This window comes from Mus caroli, unplaced genomic scaffold (genome assembly GCF_978045245.1).
Source record: "Mus caroli unplaced genomic scaffold, Mus_caroli_1 scaffold_7, whole genome shotgun sequence".
NCBI lineage: Eukaryota > Metazoa > Chordata > Mammalia > Rodentia > Muridae > Mus > Mus caroli.
The window spans coordinates 112849373-112865036 of record NW_028227262.1 but is presented as its reverse complement, the minus strand read 5'-3'; the positions used below and the strand labels follow the sequence as shown (position 1 = coordinate 112865036).

Sequence of the window (15664 nt, the reverse complement as noted above, 5' to 3'; positions counted from 1 at the left end):
GAAACATGAAATCCAACTGGAGGTGGTGGCACAGACCTTTATTCCTGGCACCGGAGATGCAGAGGCAGGCAGATCTCTGTGAGTTGGAGACCAGCTTGGTCTACATCGTGAGTTCCGGTACAGCCAAGACTACATAGAGAAACTCTGTCTTGAACAATAATAATAAAATAAAAAAGAAAGAAAAAAAGGAAACAATGAAAGAAACAAAAACATAAAACTTTTACTAAACAGGTAAGATCAGGTCCCCAGTGTCCTAGAAAGGGGTTCTGAAATACAGACAATTAAATATTGTATAATACATATAATACAGTATGCAGTCAAATATATCCTATTCTCATCCCCTATGGGATATAATTTAGGGATCAGATGACTAAAACATCATGTTAACAGTAGGTCTGTCTTGCCCAAAGCTCTACCCCTGAGAATATAAGTGTTTGTGCCACAGACAAACGCTTGAATCCATACTCTAAAGGGGCTACAGTTTACACACAGCTGGTGTGGGGTGTGGGAAAAGCATTGCACATACAAGCAGTCCACTCAGTGAGGAAGACCTGGGTCTATGAGCAGCAGGAGAAAGATAACCTTCTTCAAAAGACTTTAATTCTGATAAGAGAATTTTTAAAAGTTCCTTACAGTTCAAAAGCATGGTATTGGGGTTTTAGAATAAAATGATTTCATTTTGATAAGAAACAACCACTATTGGTGGTCTGAAATTACACCGGGCCCAAAGAGGAGTGGGGGGGCACCCGAGTTTCCCTTGAATTTAACTGGACTATAAGTGTTTCTAATGACTTGGCCTTGAAGGCACATAATTTACTTTAAAAGGGACATAATGAGTCTGAAAAACACCAGCCTTCTGTGCTGTGTTGGCCGACTTCTCTTTTGTCTCGCTCTCATTACCTTTTAATATTCTCACAGAACAATTCATTTCCAGATGATCAAAGGGCTCAAATGGGCTGGACCGTTTCATCAGCTCCACGTTTGCCTGGGATCGTGAAATTGCTCCATTATGTTGTTAGTTCAAAAGCTTTTATTTGGTAGTTCCTGAAGTGCCTCCCAGGCCCTTCCTTCCAACACACACACACACACACACACACACACACTTTTTAACTATGCCTGGTGGTTTTCAAGAGGAAAGGTGCTGACCCACTAGAACTCTGTTACTTTGCCGTCCCCTGAAGTGTGCATTCCTTCTGTGAGGCACCCACTCTACTTCCGAGGTCTCGCTCTGCTCCTACAGCTCCAAAGTCCTTATTACTAAGGAGACAAGAACTAGTTAGCAATCTGTATGTGAGTTACATGTGTGCTCTTGTATTTATGTGCCACATCATATCCCATAGAAGTGTGTGTGTGTGTGTGTATGTGTGTGTGTGTGTGCATGCACACACACACATATTTTAGAAGAGAGGAAAGGTTATGTTTTATGCACAAAAGAAGTGATTATTTTTCTCAAAATATATTATGGAAACAACTGGAATATCACCTCAGAAATCCCGGGTGTCTGCCAAACTAGTTTTTACCCCAACCCCGGCTTATTTGGATACAACTGAAAACGTAAGTGCTTCTATGCCAGTTGGCATCCCAACCAAGCAAAGGTAGACTCCAAAGCATGTCTTTGAAACTTTGGACTGAACTGTTTCTAGAAGTGTTTCTGGGCTCGCAGGCAGGCTAGGGAGTGTAGGCTGCTCTTGGCGGAGATGTTTCTCCATCAGCAGACACAGGAGGGGCAGGCTGCCAGGCATGTACCACACCTAGAGTGGGCAGCCGTTGGCAGTTAGCAAGCTCTAGGGCAACCTGAGAAGTGGAGGTAGGAAATGAGACCTGTCTACTGATACACCCTTTCTTCTGTCTCATGCCTACTGGGCCAGACACACCCACCAAAGCTCCAGGTTTTACAAAGAGCACAAATGTGCCCTCTCCCGCGCTTTGCATGCTCCGGCAGGTAGCAGGAATGCGGTCCCCATGCACTCTCCACAGCACAAAAGCTGCTTTCCTTCTTCCCATCCAAGCACATGCTAGGTTACTGAGCTCATTTCCCCAAAATTTCCTTTCGGCTGGTTTGCCTTCTGGAGCAAGTCCGTTTTTAAAAGCAGTCCTATTTAGCGGACTCCAGGCAGCCTCTCTCCTGCTCCAACCCCCTCCACGTACTGCAGGCTGCCAGAAAAGTGGCTTTCGGGGGTAGGCACACTGCACCAGAGACCCTTTGGAGAAATCCACAGGGTGTCTTGCACTTACTTTGGCTTGCAGAGGTCCTCGCTGACTAGCTGGCTGCCTTTGTTGCAAAGTGCGGGGCGAGGTTTCTGCAGACTCCAGGTATCGCTGGCTGCTGCTGCTGCCTGGGCGGCTGCGCTCTGCTCTCCCCCCTTCTGGATGGATGACTCAGTGCTTTCTTTCTTCCCCTCTCTCCACTTTGGGTTTTCTTGTGCTCTGGGGCTTCCTTGGCGGGATATTTGGAAGGGTAGGCGGGGAACCTGATCCTGCCTTCACTCAATTACACCCTGCCGGGGAGGGAAATAGAGAATGGGAGGGACGAGAGAGGGCAGAGAGAAGAAGCAAGCTGTGCGAGGGAGGGGGGAGTGCTTTGCCCCCGAAATCTGATTGGGAAGCTTATGAAAAGCAGGCTTCTCTGGGGGCAGTCTTTCCCCAAACGGATCTGCGTAGAGAGACCATGGGTTATAAGACCGTTTGTTCTTAGCACCCACCCAGCACCTTATTTCTTGTACAAACTCCCAAGAACCATTTTTTCTCCCCCTCCCATGGGTCCATAGCTCGGTTTATCAAGCCGGATATCTTAATTGGAAAATTGACAGCATTTTAAACTACAGTTTTGGTCAGGTGCTTTAAACACACACACACACACACACACACACACACACACACACACACACACGCGCGCGATATTCTATTCGGGATTGGGGGAAGCCATGTGCAAAGGCAGCTGTCCCTTGCTCTCCACCCCTAAAGGCCTCCCTGCAGGGAGTCCCTGCTAACTTCATCTGACAGTTGCAGCTCACCTCCAGTCACAAAGCTGCAAAGCAGTTTTTTCTGGGTTGTCACAAGGAGTGACAGATCTCTGAAATTTCCCAATTAAATGTCACTTTCCTTTAGGGAATTTTTCCATTCTTGGCTTCTTCGGTGCCTTTGGGGTCACATATTTTGTGACACGCTCTTGGCAAAGAACACAGGGGGATAATCAGTGTGGCTCAGGCTCTGGGGTTTGTAAGGATTAGAGAGTGGGCTTCCTGGCTTTCTGAGACCTTCCTCTCTTTTAACCAAGGAGAGCATAAAGTGACAGACCATATTGAGTCACACATAGAAACTGACAAGAAAAGATGGAGTAAAACCCCAATTTGCCCAAACACGTTCAAATTATAAAACTGGATCCAATTTCTCACCAAAGATACATCTCTTCAACTCAACTTACAGATCCTATGGATTCCATAGGGTGTTTTAAGCCCTCACATCTTAAGACCACTCCTTTCCTAAAATTACAGCCATTGGTTATGGCAAGTGGTTTTAAGGACTAGGGGTCTTCTATTGACTGTTACCTGTACCAATGTCCAAGAGTCATCGAGGGACAAAGGTGACCCTGCAGGAGTAGAGCTTTTAGTCCACCAATCTTCGTTTCTGCCCCTCCCCCACCCCATCCTCCAAAGGAAAAAAAAATGGACAGAAATTCACTTTTACACCTGATCTGTATTCTTTACAGTCTCGTCTCCTAAACCACCTTTCCACACACAAATTGCACATGCCTTCCTCAAGACCAACTCCCAGGCTATGCACATCCCTGTTTGAAAGTTCATCTTTGCCATGAACATGAGGGTTCATCTGGCATCACCTGTGTACATCATGAACTACTCATAAGCTTTCTTTACTGTGAGAAAAGTTCACCATTTCCTAAAGTTCTACAGTGAGCTAAGAAGATGACAGAAAGGCTTTCCCTTTCCTTTTTGCCCCTTAATTTTATCTTCATCTTTAGCATAATCCTACTGTAAGTTCAGTAGACCATGCCAGATTAATTATGGTGCTTGTTTCTGGTGTTGGTAAAGCAAGCATGAGAGTCTCATGATGTCAGTTCTATCTCATTTGCTGCTTCAACATATAACATTTTAATTAAAAAGGTATATGTAAAAATTAATTATATCTGTGGTTCTCAAGTGGGAGCAGTTTTATCCTCTAGACAGTTGGTAATGTCTGGAGTCATTTTCAGTTATCACCACTTGAGGAAAGATTGGACATATCCCGTCAGTCCTCCGGTGAGTAGAATGATACTTAAACATCCGATAGACACCTCTCTATGGCTCAGTGAATACAGTGCTTTCTATGCAAGTATAAGGCCGGAGTTTGAATCCCTAGGACCCACAAAACAACTTAGGCATGCTTGGTGGTCTATTTGTAAGCCTGTAATCCCAGCACTTGGGAAGCAGGATCAGGGGCTTCTTGGAAAACATTGATTAGCTAGATTACCCAAATCAGTAAGCTCAAGTGATATCATCTTCTAACCTCATGCACACATATACATACACACATGCATGGGTGTGGGTATACACACATGTGAGCCTGCCTTAACATATGGACAATACTCACTCACACACAAATTAGTTCTCCCAAAATATGAATAGGGTCAAGACTGAGAAGCACTGGTGACATTATTTTCCATGGTATTTTGAAAATGTGGAAAACACAAAAAGAGTATTTCTTTTCATAAGTAGAAATCTATAACAAGTCAATACGTTGCACTTTAAGTCAACAGAGTATTTTCGCTAAAGCTTAAATAAAACACTATTAGCGCCTCCTGAGATGCCCTACTTCAAGTTCACAAGTCATAGGAATATTGATTCCAGATTTCTATTCATTTCTCTCACTTGTCTATTGTTGGTAAGCACTTAAGTATTTGACTGGATAGAACCCTGAAGAAAAATGTTAAAATATTGATGTGCAGAAAATGTACGTATTTTCTCGGTTAACAAATTAAAATCAGGGACAAAATAATGTGATTAGCAGCTTGAAAACATATGCTGTTGGGAGACATAAACTTGAGAGATTAAATTTTGAGTGGTGGCCTAAAAATATGGAGGAAAATGGCCATGTAAAAACCAAGAAGAGCTTCCAAGCAAAAAGGGTGCCAACTGGCCCAGCTGGAGAGCTAGCAGAAGGCTCAGCTCAAGGGAGGCTACTTCCACTGTAAGCTACTACACTTACTCCAAATTGCACAGGTGCCACTGAGACCGACAAACTCTGACTGTTTTCACAGGGTCCCTCAGCTGGGGTGCAGACACAGGACAGGAGAGCAAGAATATACCCAGAGTCCCCAGTAAGAGGTTCTGTGATTCTTCCATGACTAAATGTTTCCTCCTGGCCTCCTGCTGGGAGAAACTAACACAAAAGCTCTTGCTCTCCAAAGCTCCCATCATTACTGGCTTCTCTGCCTTGCTCAGCTTCTGCAGGTGAAATGAATGACCCCTGGTACGCACATTACCAGGTTAACATGCAATTAATGGGAGGTGATTTGAAACCAGAGAAACTGTCATGGCTTACAGTTGTTTGGAGAACTAGGCCACCGATCCCACAGTGACAGATACCAGGAGGCAGCAGATTTCCTGGACATTCCGCTTGACCACGGTGTTTGGATTCTCAGTTACCACATCTCCGCTTAACCCATCTCCCTGGAATGCAAAGGAAATTCATCAAGCTACCAGAACTCGAAGGCAGTCCCAGGAACACATCTAAAGAAATATATTGTAGATGTGTGGTTAGTTGCTTTTGAATCCTGCCTCTTCTCTTTGCCAGCATTGTCTATCAGGCTAAGTGACCAGATAAGCAGATTGTATTCCTTAGACTTTCACCCTGTGAAAAATATCTGGAATTAACTACTTAAGAAAAATTTAGTCTATATGCTTCCCATATTAAAATCATACCAGTCAGTCGCTGATGAATCTAGTAGCTTGAGATAGCGCCCCTCAAGCCTTTCGGTCCTTCTTTACAGAAAACTGTAGACAATAGCTTCCAGATTGTCAAAGCAACACAGAAGAACAAGTATCATCAGGGGTATCACACAAACAGACAGAAAACATCAGGCCCAAAATACCCAGTGTGTGTGTGTGTGTGTGTGTGTGTGTGTGTGTGTGTGTGTGAATGTGTGTTGTCCTTATTGTGTGTGGTACATGTTCTTGTCAGTGTGGACATATGAACATGTGATGTGCAGCTATGCTTTCCTGTGAATGTCCACGGGCACTGCTGGGACTTTGTCCTTGATCATGTTCCACCTTTAGTTTTAGAAACAAGTTCTCTCTCAACAAACCTGAAGCTTATCAGTTCACCCAGGCTCTCTGGCCAATGAGCTTCACAGATTCACCTTTCTTGGCTCACCCCGTGCTGGGCTTACAGGACTGCACCACCACCACCACCACCACCCCCCAGCCTCAGTGTGGGCTCTAGAGGTTCAAGCTTGCGTCCTTGTGCTCTCGAGGAAGGCACTTTCCCAGCCGAGTCATCTCTCCAAGCCCCAGATCCCACATCATAAAACAACAAAATCCACAGGGGAACAATCCCATGAACGTGGCTGTGACAGCTAAAGTCCACATCATCATGTCAATGAAGGCAATTTATAAACCGTATAAAACTGTATAGCAAAGCTTGATTTCATATCAAATTCAAATGTTTATCTCATCAGCATGGCCAAATACCTGGCAAGAGCAACTTAAGTGAGGAGTTTATTTGGCCTATGGTTTGGGGGATTTTAGTCCATCATGATGGTGAAGGAAGGACCAAACAGTTCAGTGTGTGTCACCAGGAATGTGAGGTCACTGTCACTACATTTCATGGTCTGCAGAAAGCAGAAAACATTCTGGGTGCACCTCTTTGGACTTAGGCACTTCATTCAAGGCCTGAGCGTTATAGTCAGGAAGGCCCCAGAACTCTCCAAAACAGCAAATGCTACTGCCGTCGCCTTGGGTTGGTTACCTGTCATGACGACACAGTAAAATCCAAGTTACAGAGGAAAACACAGATCGGTGGTGTTACATAGTGCAGGATTATGTGTATGCTATATAATGGCTCACCACCATTTGTAACTCCAATGTCAGAGCAGCAGATGCCTTCTTACATCTGTAGGTGTCACCAGTGCATCTGGTACATGGACATACATACAGGCAAAACACCCTTACATACTAAATGCAAATAAATAAATCTTTTTTAAAAGTGACCACGAAAAACAACAAAGTAATTCTAGAAGTATAAATAAACGTTCCCAGAATATATGTGTAACAAAAATTATAACCTGGGATTTTCTTAAATATCTCATAAAACTCTCAATATCTCATAATCAGAAGCCAGTTGCCAGGCAGTGGTGGCACACGCCTTTAATCCCAGCACTTGGGAGGCAGAGGCAGGAGGATTTCTGAGTTCGAGGCCAGACTGTTCTACAGAGTGAGTTCCAGGACAGCCAGGGCTATACAGACAAACCCTGTCTTGAAAAACCAAAAGAAGAAGAAGGGGAGAGGAAAAGGGGGAGGAGGGGGAGGAGGGGGAGGAGGAGGAGGAGGGGGAGGAGGAGGGGGAGGAGGAGGAGGAGGAGGAAGGAGAAGACAGTCAATGCTCTGAAAACTGGGCAAATGATTTGGACACTCTTAAGGGAGAATAGATGAATGTCCATAAGTACCTGAAAAATATCTAATTTTATTTGATCCATCTCAGAAATGCAAACTAAAACTCTAATGAGCTTTTAACTGCACTTACCAGCAAAGAACTACCATTTAAAGACTGCCAACCCTAAAAGAACAACACAACCACGCTGAGAGACAGTATGGCAGCTTCTTATAAATTAAGTATGAATCTAGCATATAGTCAGGCTTTAACATTAGACTTTTCATTGTTAGGTAGCCACTCAAGAGAAAAATATGTCATACAGAAAGATTTGTGTATAAATGTCCAGAGCATCTTTATTCATCATAGCTCAAAACAAGAGGCAGATGATGTATCATTAAAATGTCGTACAGCTATTGAATATTATTCCACAATAAACAACATCTAGCAATGCAACAAAGTGAATTAATTTTAAAAGCATAATGAATGAAAAGAATTTCAACACTTAGCACATGCACCGTGACTCTAATATCTGATATTCTACAAAAAGAAATTTCAATTTATGTGGTTAAAAGAGACATCAGTGTTTGCTTGGCCTTGACAGTTGGAAGTCAGGAGAAACAATCAGAATAGCAAAGAGTCCGTCAATGTGGTGGCTATGTAGGACATTTTTCAAAATGTCATCAAGCTGTAAAGTTAAAATAGGTTCATTTGATTGTACATAGTTAACTACAATAGAGAGTTGTGGGTTTGTTTGTTTGGTTGGTTGTTTTAAATATCACATTAAATTCTGGGCCAAACACTTCATTAAGTAGAGACTGTGTGTAAAGAAAAAATATACATTATGAAGTAACATGTCCTTTAAGATTCAAATGAATCTATTTTAACTTCACAGCTTAATGACTTTTGAAAAATGTCCTATGTAGCCACCTCTTCCACGGACCAGTTGCTAATTCTGAATCATTTCTCCTCGGTTCCAGCTGGCAGGCCTAAGCCAACACCCATGTCACATTGCATGTGCTAAGTGTTGGTGTTTTTTCATTCATTCTGTTTTTGAAGTTGATTCATTTTAAGGACATACATTCCCTTTCAAAACCTGCAGCAACAAAACCGTGTTCTGTAATGTTGACAAGTAGCAGCTTCACTCGAAGTACTCACTTCTATTTACTTATTTCAAAAACTAGATTTTAGTGTCTAACATTAAGAGCTAGTGAATTGACAGTCAACAAGGAAGAATGTAACTGTAGTTTAGTTCTCTGTTACTGTGATAAAATGCTGACCAAAGCCAGCTTGGAAGAGGAAAGGATTTGTTTCAGTGGGTATATCATAGCTCTTCCCTTAGGAAAGCCATACAGGAACTCAAGGTAGGAATCTGGAGGCAGGAACTGAAGCAGAGGAATGCTTGGCCATGGACCAGAGGCCATGGAGGAATGCTGTTTACCCAGCCTGAATTCTTAAACCATTCATCAGCACCTACACAGTGGTATCAATGACTGTAGTGGGCTCAACCCTCCCTTATCAATCATTAATTGATAAAATGCTCTACAGAATTTCCACAGACCAATCTGATGGGGGCAGTTTCTCAATTGAAATGTCCTCTTCCAAAATTATTCTGTCAAGTTGACAAATCAAAACAAAAACAAAACAAAAAATCTCTAAACAGCACAGTTATCAAGGGTGTCCGTTGTGTCCCACGACTGACTCACCCAGAGTGACAGGCCCTGTCTGCCAAAAGATGACACAAACCACATTACTAACAAATTATTTTGACTTTAAATCAAAAGAATGCTCCATCAGTTAAAAGGAAAAGCCACCAAACCTTAGGATAAACAAAAGGAGACGAGATACCCTCAAGCAGAGGGGTTGGGAGTATCATGAAGTCTACTTTGCAGTGGGTATTGAAATTGCCTTTGCTATTGATAACACAGACATGGGAGCACTCCAAGCTTCCAAGCTCCAGATTGACTTAATGCAAATCATATGTAGAGAGGCAAATTTGGCATATGTAGGGAACATGGAGACAGCAGCCTAAAAAGATAAAAATGCAAAAAGTGGTTGCTATACCGTCAGGCTTCCATTTGTGAATCTAAACTTCCATAGCATCAGGATATAATGTACTTGGAAAACAGCATCTAAAATCTGGTCCTTCCTAATACACATATGTCTTTATAGAGCCTAGTGTGCTGTTTCTATCAAAGCCAGTGACACTTCTCTGTGGCCTCTGAACACTGCCTCCTGCCCCATTCCTCCTTCACCACAGCATGCTTCTAGCATGACCCCACCCACAGAGCAGCCTGAGCATCAACATCACTTCTCAAGATCACTACTTACTGTGTCAAACAAATGGTTGTCAGTTGGAAGGAATGCAGACACAGGAAGAGGGTCAAAAAGGAGCAGCCAAGTCTCCTTGCTCTGCTGTGGAACATGTTCTGACTTTGGGTAAAAGAGCAATGGCTCTGGACCTTCATTTTTTTTTTCTCTGACAGGTGAGACTAGCAGCTTTTAACTTTCCATTAAGTGTTGGGATTTGATATTTCATAACTGTGGGGATTTAGACATCTCTAAAGAAGATGTGTCCACAAAAGTACCTCTAACTTTGACTTCCACTCCTTACAGACTAGATCGGTGTTTCTCAACTGGTGGGTCATGTCCCCTTTGGGGGATTCAAACAACTCTTTCACATGGGTCGCCTAAGACCATCAGAAGTGTCAGATGTTTACATTATGACTCATAGCTGGCAGATTGAAGTAACAAGGAAAATAATTTTTTATGATTGGGGGTCACCACAACATAAGGAGCTGTATTCAAGGGATTCGGCTTTAGGAAGGTGGGAACTAACTGCTGTGTTAGATTATCAAGTGCGGCAACAATGCTGTTCCCCGGAATCCTGTAAGTTTGCAGAATCTTCCCATGTATTCATCATTTAGCACACACCATGATCCGTATGAAGATGACGGTCATTGTCCCCGTTTCACAGGAACCTTGGGTGAAATCTCCTAATGAGGACAGTGGTAACTTATCATGGAGGTAATTGGGGTTTTTGTTTGTTTCTTTCTTTTAATTTGGGAGTTTTTACACAATTTCCTCTGCCTCTCCATGGATGCCAGAAAATGTCATGCCCAAGTAAACTGGATTTTACATACTAATGGCAATTTTGCAAGGTAATGAAAACAGGCAAGGTTATGATATATACTGAATTTTGATGTTCTTTAAGTCATTAATCTTTTTCATGTACCCAAACATGTTTAGGGGAATCAGGCAAAGAAATACAAACTGGAGTCATTTGGTTATGGCTGCTGGGGCTCTCTGGTTTACTGCCAAATCAGTTGCTGGTGGGTGATTCATCATCCCAGTTTGATTTTGGAAACAATTTTCAGTTTCCACTAGTCATGAATATTTAAGACCCTATTATTATTTGAAACCAACTTTACCCTATGATATTCAGCACAGCATTTTCCAGGATTCAAACAGAACGTGGCTCCAGGATGTCATTACATGGATGGAGTCTGCAATGCAAGGAATCAAGAACTCTCTCAACAAATGCATTACATGTGGCTGCAAACACACAGGGAAAGACAAAGGGGGCAATGAAGGAAATGTCCCCATAAATTATGCTCACCAAATTATTCTTCGAGATAAAATATCAGGATAGTCATTAATTCCTTAAAATGGGAGAATGTGATAGAGAGAAAATTAGAAAGCAGAGTCAGAAGGGAGAGGATAAGGCCAAACATACTGACTTCTTTGTTTATTCAAGATTGATTTATAGCTTCTTATATCTATAAAGCAGTTTTTCTTTCAAGAACCATCTTATCCATTTCCTGGTAAATGTGCATAACAAAATAGATACAGATGTTGGATAAGCAAGTTAGAAATGGACACTTTCCTTAGTCCTAGCTCAGTTTGCAGCAATTTCTGCTTTTACCCACCCCACCCCCCTGCACCGCCCCACATGGGTTTGGGTTGTGCATGAAAAGAGAGATTCTGTGACTAATATCAATGAGACAAAGAAATGAAAGTTCTCTAATCCCTGGGCCAGGCGCCAGCCTTTCCACTGTACGGGGCCATTGGCCAGAAATCCCACTGTATGCTGGGCCCAAAGCCAACCAAGACTGGATACAATGAGTTTCACAGCCACCTTTTCAGAGCTGACAGCAAATGTTGGGGCACCAACAGCCTTTGATAAGAGCTCCAACTTTCTCTCTAACATTTCTACCCCATAATAATACAGCTTTTATATCTCTCTCTCTCTTTTCCCCCCTCAATTTATAAAGCAGTACTCTCTTGAAGATTGCTTAGTGCTTTGAGAGACTCGATCTCATTCATCTCAGTACTTATGGGCAGAGGAGGTGGGGCTGGTAGCCAAGACTAGGAAATCAATATTCTCTTCCTGTTTTGAATGAAGGAGAGAGAGGGAGAACAGCACACCACTTTATGCAACAGTTCATTCTGTTGCCTACTTCTCCCGGCAAAGTCTCACATGAATTTTCTTCCTCGGATCCAGTGAGCTGATTCTGAGCTCTGCAAACCTGGCTGTTTGATTCCTAATGAGTTGTTTACTTAGGGCATCTTCTGTCCTCTTAAGATCAGGGACTTTTGAAAGGCTAAATACGTACACAAACGTGTTAATGCTGGCCTCCCTTGTTGACCTTTCTGGCTGTTTCACATTTAAATATTGATTTTCGTTCCTTCTTTCACTCTCCCTGTCTCCTCACAATGGCAGCAGCTGCCAGGAAGCTAGAAACTTCATGCCAAGAAAGCACCCAGGAGAGGATGACACCATTAAAATATTTTTTTTTACCTAATACTTTGCTGTTGTTCTCTACAAGCCTTGAGCAGTTAGCTGAATATTAGGTACCACTCATCCATTGGGAGACATTGGCTCTGACTTCCATTAGAGACATTGAATTATTTAGTGGGAACAAGAGCCCCAATCAGCTGTCTGCCTAATGGCTGCCTCTTGTGTCCATTCATATTCTTCCCTTAAAAACAGAGCACACATAATTTACAACTTGTTAATTTTAGTTGTGAGTAGTTTGGAGGGAGGGGCTTACTTTCCAGGAATTAGGTTGGATAAAGCACACATAGAGTACTTTAAAAATCTGGAAATGATGAAGGCCTCATCAAATCACAACCTTCTTTGATTTCAGATCTTGTCATAAATTATTCTGGAAAAGAATTTTCTGATTTTGCATCACTCAGAGTGTAAATGAATAGTAACTGCTCTCAGAACTCAGATTTCTAACACTCATGCCAATTTGTTAATGAACTGGGTGTACATGACATCTTTGACTAATGCTTATGGTAACTCGGGTGGAATATAATAATGAATGAAGCAGCCCTGACCTAGAAAGACCTAGGCCACGTGTCCTCCTGTATCTGTGGCACTTATTTCACACCTTCTGTCAAGTTGACAAAATATTAACCAGCATGCCAATGTGGGGAAGGAACGATCTACTGGGAATCCCTCATGTAAAACTGAGAAAGGCTGTGCTCTACATAAAACGAAAGAACTAGTATGTACTGGTTGAGGTGATTCCTGTGGGAAGTAATAGCAGTCTACATGAGTAAGCTAACCCTGAGGGACAATAGGCTAGAGAGCATAGAACTGATTAGAGGCATGGTCCATGTGCTGAGCGAGAAAACACAAAGTGATAAAGAACAACTCCCAACTCTCCAACTTCACAGAGGATAACACTGGTTTTTGAACTAAGGACTTAGAAACAATTCCACCCTAGGAATCTTGAGTTTGGAGCTTTGTGAAACATGCCAGAGGTGGAGAATGTATTGTTCAGCAACAGTTATCAGAACTATATACCACAGCACAATTTGGTACCCATAAATTCCACTTTATGTGTATGTTCAATGAACGGTTCAAAACCTATGGGACAATTAGTAGTCTACTCACAATGTGTCTAAATCAACTCCTGTGAGATGCTCTCAGCACTGCAATAAAAGCATCTTTAACTGCTGTTCTCCCTTTTAAATGGGGTAAAAGCAAGAAACATTGGTAATGAGTGACTTTTAATTTCTTCTCTATTGCCCTAGTTTTGCTTTCTATTGCTGGGATACAACACAGTCCAAAAGCAAGTTAAGGCAGGAAAGGGTTAATTAACTTCAGTTTCTGCTTGGTTGTCCATCATGAAGGATGTCAGGCCAGGACGTCAAGGCAAGATACCTGACAGAGGAGCTGATCCAGAAGAGGATCTGATCTGTAGAGGAAAACGGCTTAGTGTCTTGTTCCCCATAGCTTGTTCAGCCTGCTTTTTTATACACCCCAGGACCAGTTAGCCAGCAGTGGCACCACCACATCTAAACTGGGCACACCTGCATCATTCATTAACTACTAAACTGCACCACAGCTTAGTTTTTAGGTCAAATTGGAGGAAGTAATTACTCAGTGGAGGTTTCCTCTTTCCAAAATATTAACCAGCATGCCAACGTGCGGAAGGAACCATCTACAAGTAATCCCTCATATAAAAGTAAATTGAGAAAGAGGAGGAACTACCTGTGTGTTAGCCAAACTATCTTAGCTATCTTCTAGTTCGGGGTCAAAGTTAACAACTTCACTTTGCTTTGCACACTAATTGCCCTATCTATCTATCTATCTATCTATCTATCTATCTATCTATCTATCTATCTATCTATCTATCTATCTATCTCCCTGCACAGGCATTTCTCTTTTTCTTTGAATTTTTTTATCAGATATTTTCTTTATTTATATTTCAAATGCTATGGCGAAAGTTCCCTGTACCCTCCCCCTGCCCTGCTCCCCTCCCCACCCACTCCCACTTCTTGGCCCTGGCATTCTTGGCCCTGTACTGGGGCATATAAAGTTTGCAAGACCTAGGGACCTCTCTTCCCAATGATGGCCGACTACATATGCAGCTAGAGACACGAGCTCTGGGAGTACTGGTTAGTTCATATTGTTGCTCCACCTATACTGTTGCAGACCCCTTCACCTCCTTGAATACTTTCTCTACCTCTTCCACTGGGGGCCCTGTGTTCCATCCTATAGATGACTGTGAGCATCAACGTCTGTATTTGCCAGTCACTGGCATAGCCAGCCTCACACGAGACAGCTATATCAGGGTGCTTTCAACAAAATCTTGCTGGCATATGCAATAGTGTCTGCATTCAATGGCTGATTATGGGATGGATCCCTGTGTGGGGTAGTCTCTGGATGGTCCATCCTTCCGTTTTAGCTCCAAACTTTGTTTCTGTAACTCCTTCCATGGGTGTTTTGTTCCCTATTCTAAGGAGGTATGAAGTACATTGGTCTTGCTTCTTCTTGATTTTCTTGTGTTTTGCAAATTGTATCTTGGGTATTCTAAGTTTCTCGGCTAATATTCACTTATCAGTGAGTGCATATCTAGTGACTTCTTTTGTGAATGGGTTACCTCACTAAGGATGATATCCTCCAGATACATTCATTTGCATAAGAATTTCATAAATTCATTGTTTTTAATAGCTGAGTAGTACTCCATTGTGTAAATGTACCACATTTCCTGTATCCTCTGTTGAAGGACATCTGGGTTCTTTCCAGCTTCTGGTTATTATAAATAAGACTGCTATGAACATAGTGGAGTATGTGTCCTTATTACCAGTTGGAACAACTTCTGGGTATATGCCCAGGAGAGGTATTGCTGGATCTTCAAGAAGTACTATGTCCAATTTTCTGAGGAACCGCCAGAATGACTTCCTGAGTGGTTGTACAAGCTTGCAATCCCACCAGCAATGGAGGAGTATTCCTCTTTTTCCACACCCTCACCAGCATCTGCTGTCATCTGAATTTTTGATCTTAGCCATTCTGACTAGTATGAGGTGGAATCTCAATGTTGTTTTGATTTGCATTTCCCTGATGATTAAGGATGTTGAACATTTTTTTCACGTGCTTCTCAGCCATTCAGTATTCCTCAGTTGAGAATTCTTTGTTTAGCTCTGTACCCCATTTTTAATGGGGATATTTGAATTTGTGGAGTTCAGCTTCTTGAGCTCTGTATATATTGAATATCAGGTTTAGGATTGGTAAAGATCCTTTCCCAATCTGTTGGTGGCCTTTTCATCTTATTGACAGTGT

The 15664-nt window shown here is 42.3% G+C and overlaps 1 protein-coding gene across 1 annotated transcript in view; it reads right to left on the bottom strand.

The window, feature by feature from the left end:
- Positions 1-2523, bottom strand: part of Ptn (pleiotrophin) — a 91350-nt gene extending 88827 nt beyond the window's left edge. The window contains exon 1 of the mRNA XM_021165378.3: positions 2236-2523. The gene's annotated coding sequence lies outside the window, so the exon portion shown is untranslated. The remainder of the gene's footprint in view (positions 1-2235) is intronic.
- Positions 2524-15664: the final 13141 nt, after the last annotated feature.